Here is a 12,294-nt window from a genome sequence, read left to right as displayed (position 1 = left end):
AAAGTAGAACTGCAAGTCAATATTTGAACTCTTCGTTTAACTTTGCGACGATTAATATACGATTTTACTAATTTTAGTCATCTTTATTTACATTTATATCATATTTTGAGTGACTTTAAAACAGTACTTACGGTTGCAACTCTAAAACCGAAGTTCGATGTCAAATTTCTCATCTTTAATACCATCCTTGGGTTATAAGCTTTCATTAGACATCTCATTTGCCATTGTATCTGTATTAATAACGGAGAGTTGTATTCGTAGACGGACGGACAGACAGTCATGAAACTGGAAGTATATATTATTATTTGTTCTCGTCTTTCGAAGTTGCGTCGAATAATATATCACTTGTAATATTCCGGTGACTTTAAAACAGAACTTTTAGTCGCATTTATAAAACCGGAAGTCCTAGATCAAATTTCTTATCTTTAGAACCATCCGTGGATTATAAGCTTTCATTTGATTTCTCATTTGTCATTATACCTGGTATTTTGACGGAGGAGTTATATTGGCGGTCGGACGGACAGACAGTCTAATTCAAATTTCTCACCTTTAGTACCATCTTTGGATTATAAGCTTTCATTTGACACTCTATTGTCATTCTACCTGGTGTAATGACGTAGGAGTTTAGTTCACGGACAAACAGACAGACGGACGCACGGACGGAAAGACGGACGTGGATAATTCAACCTTTTCACATTTTTTTTCAAAATTGGTGAAAACAATAATAATTCATACTCGATTTTATTCGTAAGTGTATCTTTTATTTTAATTTTTGGAGGAAACCTCATCCTTTTATTTACTATTTTTTATATTATTTAATTATACAAAAATATATTGATTTATAGTATGTATCAATATCTTCATTCGATGTATCATATGATACAATATATCGATGTATAATATTTTTTTGCCATCTCTGTTGGGACGTGATTTGGGAATTCCCTGCATGTAAAAGTCCTTGTTCACATGTTCACTAAATGACTTTCAACTCGGCTAAATTGGTATAGACTAGGCCGTACTAGTTTATCCTGAAGTGTGAGTCTTTCTATATCAGGATAAACTAGTCTGGCCTGAAGTGTGTGTATTTATATCAGGATAAACTAGTTTGGCCTAGGACAAACTAGTTTGGCCTACGCGCGATAGAACAAACTAGTTTGACCTAGGCCATAATAGTTTATCCTAACACGCTTATTTAATTTGTAACCGTGTCAATGTCCTTTGTTGCCTAGAAACGTTAATTTAAATAACAAAATTAGCTGAATGCTAGACTATGTGAATTTTACACATAAAGTGCAGATATCGAGCTCTGTAATTTATTAAATCTTGCCCAGCTACTTTCGTTCTCAGTGCATCATCAGGGACATTTCGTCAACAATAGGGGGAGATATTCCAGAATGTTTTAGACGTTTAATTCAAATTAAATCCCTGTTATGCCGACGACGCAATTTTACGACTACAGCGAATGGCACACTTTCAATACAGTGACGAAAAACTACAAGCATGAAAATATCAACAGCTAAGACAAAATCCCTGGTAGTGTCAAGGGAATCCATAAGATGTAAAATAATAATAATAATATTTATTCATCCTTTAAGACATACAATGTATAGGACATGTCATTATTTTACAAACAAACAAACAAACAATAAAATTAATACATTTATAAATTTTATAAACATTTTAAGGTAGATAGAATTGATAACATTTAGGTAATATTTCTGTCCAAAACAAACTCTTCCACAGTATAATAACAATTGGTATGCAATAAAGTTTCAATGGATTTCTTATAGAAATATTTATTCATTGTTCTATATTTTTTTGGTAAAACGTTAAACAATCTAATGCTCATATATTTTACTGACATTTCAAATTTATTTACTCGATCTATGACAAGGTACACTCAGCAAGTCTCCACCTCACGTCGAATAAATGTGGAAACTAGAATTTCTGTCATACTTATGAATATTATCAACAGCATAATATAGTAACATTTTGAAAATATAAATACATAGAAAACTTAAAATATTATTCTTAATAAATATGGGCTTACAGATCTTAAGAGGTCTAATTCCAAACATTTTTCGTGTTATACGTTTTTGTGTTATAAATATTCTGTCTCTGGTGACTGAATTCCCCCATAAAACTATGTTGTAACAAAGTCTACTATAAACAGGGCTATAGTATACATTTAACAGCGCATAGTATGACTTATTAAGTGACTTACTGAGCATGTCTATGTGAACTGACCATTTTAATTTTGAGTCGAGATGAATACCTAAAAATTTTGTATGATTTGAGGAATCCAGTAGTACATTGGTAAAACTTAGGTGTAGTACAGAATTTACAGAATTTAAGTTATTAAAATATATTACTTTTGTTTTGTCTATATTTAAATTAAGTAATTAGATCGACACCAGTCATTAAACCGAGCTAAAAAACCATTGCAAGTAGATGCCAATTTATCATAGGTCTGTCTGAAGTCTGAAACCACAAGAAAAGTATCATCTGCAAATAAGGTCAGGTCCAAAACATTAAACGGGTTAGATGCATCGTTAATAAACAACAAAAAAATCAGGGGTCCTAATACAGAGCCCTGTGGAACTGATAGATAATTGATTGGCCAATCTAAAAATATGCCTCTAAAACCAATATTATACAAAAAACCATAAAATCCTTTATAAAAGGTATATTTGTTAAAATCCCTATACAGGGCTACATCATAAAACAAACAGAACTAGTTTTCAATCGGTTGACCGATCATCATCAGTGTTTGCTTGAATCTATAACATGCTAACCACCAAAGTAAAAAATATGTGGGTAAAAACCCTTTACAATTAATCCGTCATACGAACATAGAAATAAGATGTGAATTTAAACATGGATGTTTAAATACCCAATGTTTCATGCTCTAGGTACCATTGAGCTCGAATCTGACTTGCTCACATCATGACTGTATGGTGGAAAGTGACTCTGATAGCGGAATTTCCGCTCTACCGGTGGTTTTTTAAATTTGGATCTACAGACCAAGCGCGTCTCGTAAATTGCACGGCTTCGCGCAATGTGAGGTGTTTGAAAATTTGAGTAACTTGATTCTGTGGTGTGAATTTCTAAAACTTTTAAGAAGTGTGGTTTTTTTGACCGTTGTGAGAAATTATTTATTTAGTGTTGTGTTTATAATTTAAACTTTTGTTTTATTTTCAAAGTGTTTTAGTGTAGTATTTTTTGAGAAAAAATAAAAAATACAGCATACTTACAGTACTTTTTTTGAAATGCTATTTTCCAAAGTTTATAAAATTTCTTACGCTCGATTTTATATTAATAAAGTTAAAGTTAACCTAGACATGCTACACATTATTATAGAAGATCTTTTTCATTTTGCATTGCAAATAGCATGAATAGCTTGGCTGATGATGTTCGTATTTTGTCCAGAACCAAATTTAAGAAAGTTATTAATCAAAAATTATTTTCTGAACAGCAATTATGCAAAATTCTAGTGTTAGTTAACTTTAATTTCTCTAATATGTTTAATTTCATATTTTTAAGTATATGGGGTATGCTTTTGTGTTCACAACATATAGCTGTCATTTTGTATTTTGTGGGTTAGGTGGACGAGCAGATGTACACTATTGTCTGACAATGGTGTACATACTGAATCTCGCCCAAATAATAAAATTTGTTAATGTTTATTTTACATACATTTATTATTATAACAAAGACATTTATTATTATTATTATAAAGTGGACTTTAAATTTAAAGTTTTCTTTAACTGTAACAATTGCATTTTTTAAGGTAACACACACTTTAACTTTATTATGAAATCGAGCGTTAGTCAAAATTATAAATGCTCAGTAAATAATAACAACAATTAGGTACTTGTATTGAAAACAACATATTTTGTAATTTGAAAAAAAAACAACATATTTGCAACATAGATAACAAAACAACATGCTTTGTTACGTATTTTAAAAAACTCTCCATCATGCATGCTCCATGAGAAAAGAAAATATAAAACTAATTTCATCCTTATCGTGTCTCAGTTGGCGTAGCTACTTTTGCTATAACTACTCAACGCTTTGCTACTCTACCTACCTACATACAATTTGTATTATTTTATCAAAAACAAGCATTTAGGTACTATATTCTCTGCAAATTGTAAATTTTGCTTTGCATTTTAGGTAATTTTAGTGCAATACTTAGGTAATATTATTATTAATAAAACAAAGTATATTAAAATACAATGTTAAAAACTTTAATAATATTAGCAATATTTAAAAACTTTAATATATTATATTATAGTATACATATTATGAATCAGTAGAAACGATTATATATAAATTTGGTAAATTAAAACTCCACTCGACCAGAGCACGACCACACAACTCAAAACACAAGTACGCAAATACGGTTGCGTGAAGCGTGGCTCGAAGCCGTGCAATTTACGAGACTCACTCGGTCTATAGAACCTTGTTTTTTTAAGACTACGTTAAAAACACGAATTTTTTAATTCAAGTTTTGGTTAAACTTTTGTTTCGTATCGTATTGAAATTTGACACGAATAAGCGCCGATGTTTATATAAACAAAGATATGAGCGTTCACAATCGTCGTCGCTTAGGATGTTTATAAACATGATGTACAAATATGAAAATTAGTCGGAATCTGCAAAAAATTTGAAACTTTATTGTTTATTTATGAAGCATAACGTAAACAATTAACGTAAACAGTGAAATTATGTATAGTTCATATAATTTGTAAAAGCTTCAAGTTTCTTCATTGTAAAAACCAAAGAATAAAAATTGTTCATTAAAATTGTCTTTTTTTATTTAAACAATTATTAATAAACAAAAAAAAAATTGTTTATTGACTATGCGTGTATTGTTCCCGCGAATGCATATGTCTGCAAATTTTCATTCATTTGCATTGAAGAAAAGGCAGCCAAATTAACGTCTAAAAATTTGACATAAACGATTGAACTAAAGAAAAGCGTTTAATATAAAAATACCCTTTATCATTACAAAATGTAAGTACATGTCACTGTTTGCGCCGAACATCGGCAACTCTTCTGGCAGACGCTGGAGCCAGTATAACAACGTTGAAGCGGCATGGTGGATAAAAGAGTATGTCAGTTGCTGATGGATATGTATAGAGGGTAGTATATCTTCAAAAAATGAGGTTTCAGGGATTCTGGCACAATCCCTGAGACCTCAGATATCTTCTCGATCTGGCTTTTCTTTACATAAACGTGATACGCAGACCAATAACCAGAGGTCCATGTCACCAGCCCCCCCTTTTTCGATTTGAGGGTCAAAAAAAAGCTCATTCGTTTGTATTGCGTTAGTACTGGATTGTATCACCCTTCATTCGTTTGTACTGCCCCCACCCTTTTAAATCTGCCTGGAGGGGCTGGTGACATGCCATCCCCCCCTTTTTCGATTTGAGGGTAAAAAAAAAGCTCATTCGTTTGTATTGCGTTAGTACTGGATTGTATCACCCCTCATTCGTTTGTACTGCCCCCACCCTTTTAAATCTGCTTGGAAGGGCTGGTGACATGCCATCACCCCCTTTTTCGATCTGGGGGTCCGGGATGGGTATGTTCGTTTGTACTGCGTTAGTATCGGATTGTATCGCCCTTATTTTGTTTGTACTGCCCCCACCCCTCTAGATTGACCTGGGGGGGGGCAGTGACATGCTACCCTCTACTCTGCACTTTTTGCCTTCTGAATGTCGAAAATAGGCTATTTCGTTTGTACTGCGTTAGTACTGGATTGTATCACCCTTCATTCGGTTGTACTGCCTCCACCCTTTTAAATCTTCCTGGAGGGGCTGGTGACATGCCATCCCCCCTTTTTCGATATGGGGGTCCGGGATGGGTATGTTCGTTTGTACTACGTTAGTATCGGATTGTATCGCCCTTATTTTGTTTGTACCGCCCCCACCCGTCTAGATTGGCCTGGGGGGCCAGTAACATGCTACCCCTCTACTATGCATTCTTTGCCATCTGAATGTCAAAAATAGGCTATTTCGTTTGTACTGAGTTAGTACTGGATTGTACCGCCCTTATTTTGTTTGTACTACCCCTAACCCTTCTACATTTAAAACAGAGAAGGGTTAGTGCTAGGAGTAAGGACACAAAATCAGCCAAACCTTGCACATAGTAACACCGCGGGTGTAAAATTTGGTAAATTCGTCAAAAATGTAACCAATTACATTTTGAAACTGAAAAATAGGCTTGCAAGCCACTCTCCATGGGGAATGGAAAGTTACACCCTCAGATGGATCTCGGAGTAGTTCTACGCTACCGATTTGAAAAATGGTACATGTATTTGTTGGAGATATTTTGAACACCATTTTCAATCAGAAATCAGAGCAGCGACCTTGTCTTTTCCTACTAGGAAGAAATTTATCCATCCCCTCAATAAATTTTACAGTTTCAGACGCTATCGATATGAAAATCAAAGATCTTATGCGGCGCATTCCGAAATGCACTTTTCGTTGTACAATTTCAACCTCTCTGGATAACTGATTAACTGAAACATACATACGGCAGAATTCATTGGAATCGAAAATTATTAAAAGTATTTGGAACAATGAAAAATTCCCACAATCAATATCTTTCTTACCATCTAATGTCAGAGACCAGATAACAATAATTGCCGCTGCTATATTATGGTAATTTGTTTTCTAGAAAGGTCTGTATTGTTCGTTTATGACTGCAATAAGATTCAGAATTTCCGTATTTCATTTGTAAAATAAATATAGTGTCAAAAACTTGCTTATACATTTGACGCACTGTCCGTCAACGTGTTAATTGCCTCTACAGATTCAGTGCCAAAACGAGACATTTTTATAGAAAAAGATTTGCAAGTATATTAAATGCCAAACTGACCTATTAAATAAACAATGACATTGCAATTTTCGATTTCTACTATGGAATTATCGCTGTATAGACCAGGGCGGATCTGTTTTGAGGTGGATGTGAGAGGTGGCATTCCGATTTTTGCAGATAAAATTAGGTGACAACTTCAGTAATTATAATTGACTTATGCTCCTTCTCAAATATGTTTGGAACATTATTAAAAAAAATTATTAAAAATTTCGAAAAACATCGATTTTTTTTCAACTTTCATTGCTTGTAACTTAAAACGATTCATTTTGGAACAAAGTCATAGGGAAATAAAATAAAGATAATTGAATTTTGTATGATATACGACACGACTGGTATAAAATATCTTAAATGATTATCCTTTCTGCAAAATAGCAATAAATACAAAATAAGAGGGCAAAATAAGCCTCTTTTTATTCAATGTTTTTCAACCACTTTGGTTGCACTTAGAACCTTCGTATTTTACTTAGAAAATTCTTACAACATACTCAATCCGTCCACCAAATTTCATTAAAATCGACATAATAGATTTTGCATAATAATTTTGCAATCTAAATTTTTTTAGAAAAAGTTCAAATTTTTAAAAACTTTCTGAACAAAAAGTAGACCTGTTAGAAGTTTGCTAATTTTTTTACATATCGAGAGGTACTTTACCAATCCAATACACTTTACAAAATTAAAATCGGATTATTTAAGCGGCCTCAGCACTGTTTTAAGGATATAAACAATTTTTTTGCATATAAACAAATATAGTGAGGACGTTTGAGTTGGAATAAATTCATTTTCTCGAGAATGGGCAACTCTGGAGATAAATCCCTAAACAGGTCCATTTTTATATTTAAATTATAATTTTTGGGATATCTATCATACTGCTAATGTATGGCGAATGGATTTAGTGTCCGCAGTCATATAAACCCAAATAAACAACAAATACTACTAACGTCATCCATCTGGGTGTGATGACGTAATCGATGATTTTTTTAAATGAAAATGGGGGTCGTGTGCTAGCTTATTTAAAAGATTATTCAATTCTCTATTTATTACATAATTATTTATACAGGGTGCCCAAATTTTTTTAAATTAATTGAGACAAACAGAAGAAAGTATTTAATTTAGTTAATTCGAGATACATTTTACTGTTGTCCTAAAACAGAAAAAAATGTTTATTTGATAAATAACAGGAAAATGAATTTATTCGTATTTAGTAACTCAAACGTCCTCACTGTATTTGTTTATAAGCCATAAAATTGTGTATAACTTTAAAACATTGCTGAGGCCGATTAAATAAACCAACTTAAGTTCTGTAAAGTGTATTAGATAGGTAGGGCGTATCTTTATATGTAAAAAAATTAGCCAGGCCTAATAACCAGGCCAGGATATCCCGATCTTTCCAGAACAGCCAGCTTTACGTGAATTATCCTAAATTATGTTAGGTAGTTATAATAATTTAATTCCTTTTTTTGTAACTTAAATGTTATTAAGGCATTATCAAATTTTTTTCTTTATGCCATGTGCGGGCCATAAAGTGCCTTCTATGCCCACACGGGGGCATATTTGGTAACTAAGCAATAAAAAGACAACAATAAAGTAGTATAGCATAAAAATATTATCACCATGAATATAGGGTAAAACCAGCGCTTAACGTATCCAATGGCAATAAAATTTCAATATTGATCGCTACCTACCAAATAACACTAAAACATTATATTTTTTTTTTCTCGACGACGCTCTCTGAAAAAAGTAATTTACCTGTTTATATGACATCGATGAACCTTCTTCTTTAACGGATCAGACACGTCGACTTTTTCCAATCTAATAAATTCTCTTTAGTTTCATTCGAAAAAACACTGGCAAAAAATATTTGTTCTTTATCGATTTGAAACATGAAACGGTAGGTTTAACAATAAAATAAATAGTCTGACCAAATAAAATCAAATCAAAATTCTTTGCAGACAAATTTTATATCTAAGTTTATGTGAAAAAAAAAAACAGAAGATATTTTCAAGAAATTACATAAGAAAGTATAAATAAGATCATTGTTTAAATCATGGAAAATATACAATTTTTGCACACAATTAACTTTTTTAACTACTGTGGCATGTAATAGGGAACTTGCACAGAATTTTAAATTCGAAAAATATTTATAAATCACAACAAAACATAATTTAAAACATATATCAAAAATAACTTCTTGTTTTTCGTTTGGCCCCTAAAGACGATTAAAATCGAGAGAAAATTCAAATTATAGCAGAAAGCCCAAAACGCATCCTCATTGGTCGTGACGTCATATCATTATAGTATTTAATACAAAAAGTTTTTTTTGATATATGTTTTAAATTATGTTTTGTTGTGATTTATAGCATTTTTTTCCGAATTTAAAATTTTGTGCAAGTTCCCTACTACCACAGTAGTTAAAAAAGTTAATTGTGTGCAAAAATTTATGTCCTCGCCATTGACTAATTAGGTTTGGCATTCGTTATGACACTCAGTTTTATAAATATTTTCATAGTTGCTATTTTTGACTAAAGAATATTTGAGTTGTTTTGTTAATACATAATAATATACATACGATACATACGATAAATGTCATTATAAAATATAATGATGTGACGTCACAAATGTTCGCGCGCTTTTTGGGTCGTTTGAAATGGTTTAAATACACAGAAGATTTTAAATTTGTACTTAAGTTATTATGAGCTTTTGAGGGGTGAAATTTTGGAAATCTCATTTTTAAACAAAACTGAATATTATTATGTTACCAAAAAATATGCAAGATCCCTATTACGGTCTTTATGAAGGTATTTACGATTTTTTCTCCAAAGCTGAAAGAAATAGCTTTCAAGAAAAATTGTTTGAAGAATATTAAATAGTTTATGAGATATATAATTTGTTTATTAAATTAGCACTTCTATTTTTAGTCCAGGGCGCATCTGTTTTGAGATGGACGTTGAGAGGTGACTCAATTTTTTTTGCAGAAATTGCTTGAAAATAACTCAAATAATAATATTTGAGTTATCCACCCACTCAAAATGGTCCGGAACATTTAAATAATCAAAATGTCAAAATTTAAAAGAAAAATTCGATTTTTTTATTGCTTTTTTGATTATAAATTTTAAACTACTCATTTCTGAGAAAAGTTGTACTGACATAAAAGTTGCGCAACTAAATTTCCTACATTATAGAATTGGTTAAAAATTTTAAAAATAGTCACCCTAGTTGCAAAATAGCAATAATTGCGAAAAAAAACATACAAAAACAAGTATTTGCATTTTACGTTTTTTAACCATTTATGCTACACTGACGATCTTCATATTTTACCCAGAAAAACTTTATGGTTTTTCCATATCGGTTTAACAAATTTTGCAAAATAAATTTTGCAATCCAGCTTTCGCAAAAAAAATTCATTTTTTTAAAATGTTGCAGGACTGAAAATAAAGCAGAGAGCAAGTTGAATTTTTTTGCATATACAAGAGTACCGTACCTTTCATTTGCAATTTTCAAAATTAAAATCGATTAACTACCACGGCGTCAGGATTTTTTTAAATAAACGTTAATTTTTGGTGCTACGCGCAGGACAGAGGTGTTCGATTCACACAAGTTGATTTCCACCAAAATTTCTTCCAATCTTTATCTAATATATTATTTTCTTACTCTATATTTTGTTGTATATTAATATTTTAATTCCACAAAAATCAAACTAATTTTATTATTGTTTGTGAAATATTTTTTAAACAATTTCATATGTTTAAAAATAATAAACTTTTATTCTCTAAGTTAAAATATATGAACAAAGAAAGTTTTTGCTAAAAAAGTGTTATTTCAAAGGATACGGTATGTGTTTTTATTTTGCAATAAACAAATTTATTTATTTATATCGAAATGTAATAAAAATTAAAATGTATCAATCATTATCAAAGGTCATTGGAATGCCCAATCAGAGCAAACTATCCGCTGTCCTGCGCGTAGCACCAATAATTAATGTTTATTAAAAAAATTCCTGACGCCGTGGTAGTTAATCGATTTTAGTTTTGAGATTTTTAAATGAAAAGTACAGTACACTTCTATACGCAAAACAAATTTCAACTTGCTATCTGCTTTAGTTTCAGTCCTGTAACATTTTGAAAAAATAATTTTTTTTTGCGAAAGCTGGATTGCAAAATTTATTTTGCAAAATCTATAGAACCGATCTTAATGAAATTTACAGTGTTTTTTTACTGTATCATAAAGTTTTTTGGTTGAAATATGAAGGTCCTAGGTTTAGCATAAATGGTTGGAAAACGTAAAATTCGAATACCGGTTTTTGTATGGTCTTTTCGCAATTATCGCTATTTTACAAAAAGGGTGACTATTTTTTAAATTCTTAACCAATTCTATATTGTAGGAAGTTTAGTTACGCAACTTTTACGTGATTACAACTTTTCTCGGAATTGAACACTTTTAAAATTCTAATCAAAAACCAGAAAAAAATCGAATTTTTCCTTCATTTTTTGACATTTTGATTATTTAAACAATGTTCCGGACCTTTTTGAGAGGGAGGATAACTCAAATATTATTATTTAAGTTATTTTCAAGCAATTTTTGCAAAAAAATTTGAGTCACCTCTTAACGTCCAAATGTACAAATATTTTTACAAATGTCTGTTTACAATTCGCACCATTTTCCAACAAACTATGTATTATGACATAATTACGTTACAGACTGTTTTCAACTCCCGGTCTAACAAAACCGAGTTGTTTACCAAGTGATGTGATATTAACCTACTTGATATTGCATTGGCTGTAACTGTAAATATTGTGTAGACAACTTTATTCTGTCAGTGTTTGACATAAGTTAGTGTCACTGCCAATTTATTCTAAAACTCATTTTGTCAACGTTATGTTCAATTTTATGTTGACTAAAACCTTACATCACAGGTTTTACTTTATCATTTCACCAAGTAACCTTTTTATGATTTATGATGTTCTATTCCTTCTCGACTTTTGGAGTAAATTCTTTCTTGTAAATACTATTAGAGACGTTATTTATTTCTAGAACATTGAATGTTTATAAATAGTAGGTTTTTGTAATAGCAGGGCAGTTGTGAATTTGAAAACGTCGGTGTACTTTGATATGTAACGGTCGCGGTATATTTTTGAATTTGTGATTAGATAAATTATTAGATTTAGTGTATTAAATAAATTAGATATCGTAGTTTTTAAAATAAAGGATATAAATTCAGTATTTTTCATTTGTTTAGTTATAAGTTTTTAACAATAAATAAAGTCAACTAAAATTAAACATTAGTGCCTAAAAGATCATAGAAAAGTCAAGTTTTGTAACAGGATTTACTTTAATTCGGCATGCAAGAAATATTTATTATTAACTGCTGTGTAAAATACCGTTTTGACTTGAATTAACAATTAAAATTATAAA

The 12,294-nt window shown here is 31.0% G+C and overlaps 1 protein-coding gene across 1 annotated transcript in view; it reads left to right on the top strand.

Moving 5' to 3' along the window:
• LOC126879895 (tachykinin-like peptides receptor 86C) overlaps window positions 1–12,294 on the top strand; it is an 883,727-nt gene that overhangs the window by 310,605 nt on the left and 560,828 nt on the right. The gene's annotated exons all lie outside the window — the stretch shown is intronic.

The sequence above is a fragment of the Diabrotica virgifera genome, chromosome 2 (genome assembly GCF_917563875.1).
Source record: "Diabrotica virgifera virgifera chromosome 2, PGI_DIABVI_V3a".
NCBI classification, from domain to species: domain Eukaryota; kingdom Metazoa; phylum Arthropoda; class Insecta; order Coleoptera; family Chrysomelidae; genus Diabrotica; species Diabrotica virgifera.
Note: the sequence above shows the minus strand (reverse complement) of the source record. Positions and strands in the feature narration are given on the sequence as shown.